The sequence below is a fragment of the Desmodus rotundus genome, chromosome 8, assembly GCF_022682495.2.
Source record: "Desmodus rotundus isolate HL8 chromosome 8, HLdesRot8A.1, whole genome shotgun sequence".
Classification (NCBI taxonomy): Eukaryota; Metazoa; Chordata; class Mammalia; order Chiroptera; family Phyllostomidae; genus Desmodus; species Desmodus rotundus.
The window spans coordinates 86,592,468-86,600,434 of NC_071394.1; the positions used below are offsets into that span (position 1 = coordinate 86,592,468).

General features: G+C 34.9%; 1 non-coding gene across 1 annotated transcript; it reads right to left on the reverse strand.

Moving 5' to 3' along the window:
* Positions 1-252: 252 nt before the first annotated feature.
* On the reverse strand, positions 253-507 carry LOC112301340 (small Cajal body-specific RNA 13). Its single transcript, XR_002974480.2, has one exon. It is a non-coding gene; the product is annotated as a small Cajal body-specific RNA 13 (non-coding RNA).
* Positions 508-7,967: the final 7,460 nt, after the last annotated feature.

Genomic DNA, 7,967 nt, shown 5'->3' on the forward strand with positions numbered 1-7,967 from the left:
GCCACGGGAAGATGCAGGATCAAGAAAAACTTTTATGTGGTGGGGGGAGGGCAATGGAACCAAAGCTGACAGCCTATCTCCACAGGGCCTCATACCTTCCAGTTGACTACAGACCACACCTACAAGGGTTTGTCCTCCTGTGCAATCACCTGAAGATTAAAATTCCAGAACAGGTCTGATTGATTTGCCTCAAGGCATATGGTCACAATCAGATGGCTTTCTGAATATGTAACTTTATTTATTTATTTTTAAATTTGTAGTAGTACTTAGTGTCCAGCAGAAGCTACTCCATCTGTTAAACAATATCTCAACTGCGAAGCTTCTCTTAGTGTTGGTGAATAGATAATGACATGGGACAGCCATTGTCATGGTGACAAGAGTACCCAGGAACTATCAAAGGAGAATTGCACATAGACAGCAGGTTCTCCAGCAGTCATGCCTCAGCTTCCTCTGCAGTATGCTTTTTCTGCAACTTTGGTGTGCTCTAGGGTAACAAAAATGTAACTTTAATCACCCCCATTCACTTTTGGTAAATTTGGCTGGACTTAAAGAAGGATGGCTCTAGGAAAATAATCTAGTATGTTTTTCTTTTCCTTCTTTCCATCTTCAGTGAGTACTTTATGCATTTGCTATGTGCCAGGCACTCATTAAGAGAAAGAGATGTAGGCAATAAGGAGCTAAACCAGACACGAGTTCTGCTTCCCTGGAAGGTAGGACTGAGGGCAGGCCTGAGATGACCTCTGAAAATGATTTACTATTCATTTGACCCCAAAACCAGACACAGGCTCTGTTCCCCTGTGTAGGACTGTGGTTTGCAATTGTATAATCATTCATCTAAATGCTCTGAAGGAAATGAATGCCTCTAGGAATGTGTACAACAAAGGAGTCTGATCTGACTTGTGGCTGAGGACTTTCTGCAGGAAGAGATGCCTGAACTGAGATCTGAGGGGAGAATGAAGAGCAATGGCTAACAGTGTGACCAGTGTGTACAAAGGGCCCATGGAAGGAGCCCATGCTGTTATACCCTAATAGTAACTCATGCTGAAAATGTGACTTCTCTCTCAGCATCTGGCAAGTTTGACATAAGTACAGGTTTATAGATGACTCCACCTGTTCCTATTTGTGATATCAGTATACTTCAATTAATGAAAGAAAAATTAAAATGTGGGTTAATTAGGTTGCCTGCTTTTCTGAGAATACAAACGATTGCCTTTTTTTGTATTTTAGCGATACATACCTAGAGGTTGAATATAAATTTGGAGTAAAAGTTAAGTCAAATTTTATCAAGTTGTGGCTTTCTATGATATGGTATTAAGGATCATGTTATGTAACTCACAATAAGGTAAAAACATACTTTAAAGCAAGTTTAAGAACTTTATTTTAGCTTTTCCTGTAAGCAGCCTGATGGTTTGTTACTCACTTGACCCAGAAAACACCACGCAAAATCACACAAATCAAGAGGTTCATGTCTTTATGTTTAGTTTAAGAACATTTGTGAAACTCCCCAGGCCATCAAGGGTATGCATATCAAAAAAAGCCACCAAGTATCTGAAGAAGGATGTCACTTCACAGAAGCAAAGAGTGCCATTCGGTCATTACGATGGTGGAGTTGGTAGGTGTGCCCAGGCCAAAAACTGGGGCTGGATGTGAGGTCAGTGGCCCAAAAAGAGTGCTGGATTTTTTACTGCACATGCTTAAAAGTGCAGAGAAAATTCTGAATGTATGGGTTTAGATGTACAGTCTCTGGATATTGAACACACCCAGGTGAACAAAGCTCCCAAGATGTGGCCCAGAATTTAGAGAGCACATAGATGGATTAACCCACACACGAGCTCTCTCTGCCACATTGAGAAGATCCTTACAGAAAAATAGCAGGTTGTTCCTAAACCAAAAGAGGAGGTTGCACAGATGAAGATATCCCAGATGAAACTGAAGAAACAAAAGCTTATGAACTGGGAATAAATTCAGCATAAAATAAATAAAAATAAAAGTTAAAAAAAGAAAAAGTATTTATTTGTTTCTTTATTATTAATTTCAGAGAGAGATAGAGAAACATCTATTTGTTATTCCACTTATTTATGCTCTCTTTGGTTGACTCTTGTATGTGCCCTGACTGGGGATCAAACCCACAACCTTAATGTATTAGGATGATGCTCTAACCAACTGAGCCACCGGGCCCAGGCTAAGAATTTTTATTTTAAATGAACTATTCTCTGGAGAGAATAATTATATACAATTTGCATAAACTGCAAGAGCCAAGACAGATGTTTCATATTTGTGCCTATAATTATTAAATATGACACCTTAAGTCTTATCTACTAAATAGAATTAAATGTTTATCATAGACATAATTATTTTGCTTGGGCTTTAAAAATTCTAGCATATTATTAACAGTAAGATAAAATAGTCGTGAAAACATAGATCAGATTTTGTAACTGTTCTTTAGAGACACTTGGCATGCACAAATACCTATTTCACATACAAGTTGGTACACAGAAGCATTTTCAATATTAGCACAAAGTTTCAATACTGCATTGGGCCTTATTTTCAAATTCATTGGATTTTGGGGAAAACATTTTAAAGAGTCATTCATTACCACCATCCAGTTTTAGAACACTACCGTTACTCAAAAAAGTCTCCTCTTGAATGTATGTTTTTCTTTTGAAACAACCATAAACTGAAAAGAAAGAATAATTATATGTAAATAGCTGGACTAAAAGTTTGTTGTTGATTAAGCAAGTCCATGGATCTCAAAAATCCAATTTCAAAAATAAATGACATTAATCCACACTCCCTCCTCTGTCCCCAGGCAAACAGTGATCTACTTTTTGTCCCTTTACAGAAATTTTTGACCTAGTTAAATTCAATTGAGCCAGCCAAATATGTGGGAGAAATTGTATGTACTGTAGTTTAACATGTAGTCCATGGCACATAATAAATGGAGTCCAAGGTACATACCATATATAAATGTCTGTGAATGTATCATACTTTTTAATATTTGCACTCTTACTTGTGTGCTAAATACTATGTTCTCAAGACTTACAAAGATGAGAAATATGATCCAATTCTATCCCTTTTGGTACTTTATTCAAATCTTCTTGAATGTTTCCATTGTTAGCAAGAGCCTTCCGTAATTGTCACTGCATCTGTTGTCCCTTTCTGGAGGTATAAATACCACCACCTAATAAATATGAAAGCCCTGAAGTTACCTCTCTTCAAGTCTGCATGAGCCCATTTGGGTTCAATGTTATTGCAACAACAAACAAAAACATTTTCACTTAATCACATAAATGTTCTTATTTCTCTTTCCTTGATATATATTTTTTTCTGAGTGTAAGAATTTGACGCTCTTGCCCTGGCTGAGTTGCTCAGTGGTAAGAACATCATCACAATAAACCAAGGTTGTGGGTTCTATTCCTGGTCAAGGCACATACAAGAAGTAACCAATGAATGTATAAATAAGTGGAACAACAAGTCTCTCTCTCCCTCTTCATCTGTCTCTCTCTGAAAATCAATAAATAATAAAAAAATGTGATGCTCTTTATTTTTTAGATTGGATTTTTGAGAGTGATGAGATTTCCAATTTAAAAGAAAACATTCTATCTATTCATTTACACATAATTACTTTTTTCCTGGGTTATAGATATTTCAAAAGAAATAAATGTGAATTAGAATTTGTCATCAAACTGTAGTACACATTTTTAGAAGGTGAGAAAATATGGAACTTTTACATTTAACACATATTCAGGAATTTACTCCACATCTTTTATAGATTTAGCTACATATTCTAAAACTATAAGACTAGAAACTCAAGGACCTAATTATTATTCACCATTTTTTCAGAAATATTGTCTGAAATGAATTAGCTATGGAAGTGGGAAAATCATAACTTTAACCTGGCATGTTCTTTATTTATAGATTTAAAAGTATTGGCTAGGTATAAGAATTTATCCAGGATACTAATTTACTATTTTATTGTAAAGCAATCCAAATAATTTAAATACAAACAACAATTTGACAATAAAAAGTCTTCAGGGAAACTAAGCAAATTTTGTGCTCAAGCCTAAAGGGACTTCTCTTTTTGTGGATGGAAGGACGCATGCGTGAGAGGAGAGAGTGAGCAAGTGAGGAACCTGATGACAACATTTGCATCCTAGGACCCATTGTGTTTAAGCCATCTTGATTTCTAATACTCTCAGATATGGACCCAACAAATTTCCTAAGCTAATTTGGTTAGATTTCTGTTGTGTGCTCCCTAAATTGTCCTGTTATAAGTACCTTCTATTTTTTAAAAATAATATTTTTATTACAAAATTTTCAAGCACACAAAAGAACATCCATAATGGATACAATAAATGAACATCAGGGTATCCACATAAGCAGAGCATCACAAATACCATAGGAGTCTCCAGTGTGCTCATCCCCCTCCCAACCCTCAAGAAGACCCACTATTGTTATTTTAGTCTTTTTTTTTTGCTTTTCATTATAGCTTTACTCAATGTATATACCTATTACATGCTAAATTGTGTTCCTCCCAAATTAATTGAAGTCTTAACCCCCTAGTTCCCCAGAAAATGATTGTATTTGGAGATAAGGTCTTTAAAGAGATAATTAAGTTAAAATGAGGTCATCAGGGTGCGCCTTAAATCCAATATGATGGGTATACTCATAAGACGAGGAAATTTGGACACAGACTTGAACACTGGTAAGAACATGTAAGAACAGGGAGAAGACAGCCATCTGTAAGCCAAGGAGAGAAGCCTCAAAAGAATCCACCCCTGCTTATACATTGATCTTGGAGTTCTAACCTCCAGAATTATGAGAAAATAAATTTCTGTTCCATAGTCTGTGGTACTTTGTTATGGCAGTCCCAGCAAATTAATATAGTATCCTTCACAATATATTGTTTAGTTTGATTTGTTCTTGAACTTTTTATAAATAGATTCATACTTCAAGCAGTTTTCTTTGTGTGTCTGTTTTCAGTAAAGGTCCTGTTTCTAAGTTCCATCCATGTTGACATTCACTCTTTTTTATTTTTATTGATTTTTAGAGAGAGAAGAAGGGGTGGGAGAGAGAAGAAAAAAAACAGAAACATCAATGTGAGAGACAAACATCAATTGGTTGCCTCCTGTATGCACCCCAGCTGGGAATGGAACCCACAACCTAGGTATGTGCCCTGACAGAGAATCAAACCCAAGAGCCTTTGGTGTACAAGAGGATGCTCCAATCAACTGAGCCACCGGCCAGGGCAATGTTCACTCTTTCATTGCTGTAGAACATAATTATTCTAATATATCACTTAAAAATTCCATTTACCTATTAATGGACAATTACATTGTTTACATGATTTTTATCTGTTCATCAGTTTTAGCTTTTTCTCTCATAAACAATACTGTTATAAATAATTTTACACCTGTTTCTGCTCATGCAGTCTTAATTTTTTCAGACAGGACCAAAGTGTTGTTTAAATTGTTTCCAGTTATACTCCCACCAGCATTGCACCTGCATTCTTGCTGTTCCAAATCCTCATCAACATTTGGTATTTCAGATGTGTTAATTTTTGCCAATCTGGAAGACATGTAATGGTACTCATTAATTTCAATTTGCATTTCCTAATTATTAATGAAGTATTTCATTTTTTCTATATTTATTAATTACTTGAATATCCTCTTCTGTGAAAAGTCATTGCTATTTTGCTCTTTCCTATATTAGATTGTGCATTCTCCTCTTATTGTTCATCTTTATATTGGGTTGTCTTTGTCATAATGGCCTATTATTGTATATATTCTGAATACTAATCCTTGGTGTCTTACATGGATTGCACCAATCTCTTCTTAGTGGATTACCTACCTTTTCCCTTTACTAGGTATTTGTTTAAAAAATTCTTAATATAGTAAAAAGTGTAAATATTTTTCTTAATTATTTACATGCATTGTCTCTTACTTAAGAAAATATTCCCTACCCCAGAAAGTTCCCAAGTTGTGTTTTTTCCCTAAATTTAAAGACAATTTTTAGAGCAGGTTTAGGTTTAGAGAAATAATGAGAGGAAGGTGCAGAGATTTGCCACATACACCTTTTTCCCACATATGCAAAGACTCCACCACTATCATTATACGACCAGCGTGATACACTTGTTACAACTGATAAACCTGACACATCATTATCAACCAAAGTCCACAGTTTACATCAGGTTTCACTCTTGGTGTTGTACATTCTATGGGTAGCCAAATGAATAATGACATAGTCATCATTATAATATCGTAGAATACACTGCTCTAAAAATTCTCTGTGCTCCACCCATTCATCTCTCCTTGCCCTCCAAGTTGTGTTTTTACATTAAGATCTTTAATCCAGCTGTAACTGATTCTCTGTGTGTGAGATGATTTCGAGATCCCTCTTCCACTTTTTTATAATGCCGCTTCTCTCATATCAAGGTTCCATATGTGTGTGGGCTTATTTGTTTTCCCCCATTGATATATTTGCTTATCTTGTGCTGATATCTCATTGACTTAATGACTAAAGCTTTTAAAATAAATCTTGACTTTCAGTATGGTAAATATTTCCACTTCGGTTTTCATCTCAGAAGGCCTTTTCTTTTACATATATATTTTAATATTAGCTTGTCAAGTTCCTTGATTGGAATCACACTGAACCTATAGGTCAGTTTAAGAAGAACTAAAATATTTATGATATAGTGGCTTCCTATCCATGAACAGAGCATATCTCTTCATTTGAGTTACTTTTAAATGTCTTTCAAAAAATTTTAGCCCTGGTTGGTGTGGCTCAGTGGATTGAGTGCCAGCCTGTGAACCAAAAGGTCATTGTTTTGACTCCTACTCAGGGCACATGCCTGGGTTGCAAACAGGCCTCTGGTAGGGGTGCACAAGAGGCAGCCACACATTGATGTTTCTCTCCATCTCTTTCTCCCTCCCTTCCCCTTTCTAAAAATAAATAAAAAACATTTAAAAAAAATTTATGACTTTCTTTATGGAAGTCTTGAGCATTTTTTTCTAGATTTATTTTAAAATATCTCACAAGTTTTGGCTTTGCAAATGGTATTTTTAGAGTTGCTTTTGTTTCTCTTTATATATCTTTAAAAAGCAATATTGAATGTTTATTATTCATGTTTATTAATCTTATAAATTACATCTCATAACTTTATTAACCCAGTAATAATCTATGGTTGTTTTTGGACTTTCTATGTAAACAATGGTATTTTCAAATAAACACAACTTGTTTTTTCCTTGTCAATCTTAGTAACTTTTATTTCTTTTGTTATTTCACTTCACTCTTACTCTTTTGGTTAGGATCTCTGGTAGTGCTAAATAGGAGTGGTGATGGTGGTTAGACTTGTATTCTTCTTGCTTTTAACAAGAATGTTTAAGGTGTTGCCATTGTGAAGAACGTTTGATGTAGATATGTTGTAGTTTTTTTTACAGGTTAAGGAAGCTCACTTTCATTCTGAGGCTGATGAGAATTTTTGTTGTGCGTATTGAATTTTATCAAATACTTTTTTCTGAACCTATTGAGTTGATCACATGATTTTTTCTCCTTTAATCTATGTATTAAGTACACTAGATTTTTCTCCTAATGTTAGACAAATTTTACATTTCTTGGATAAACCCAATTTGGTTATAATGATAGTATATCATTTAGTTTACCAATATTTTCAGGATTCTTGTTTTGATGTATATGAATGTAATTGGCATGGAATTTTCTTTTCTTGTGTATTCCTTATTTTCTTTTGATATCAAGTTTATATTAAGTTTAAATTATGGTGTGGAACTTATTCTTTGTTTTTTAATTCCCTGGAATAATTTATTAACATTTTAATATATGCATCATCTTTTTAAAAATATATTTATTGATTATGCTATTACAGTTGTCCCATTTCCGCCCCTTCACTCCATTCCATGTTGCCCACCTCCTCCCTCCCACATCCCCCCGCTATAGTTCATGTCCATGGG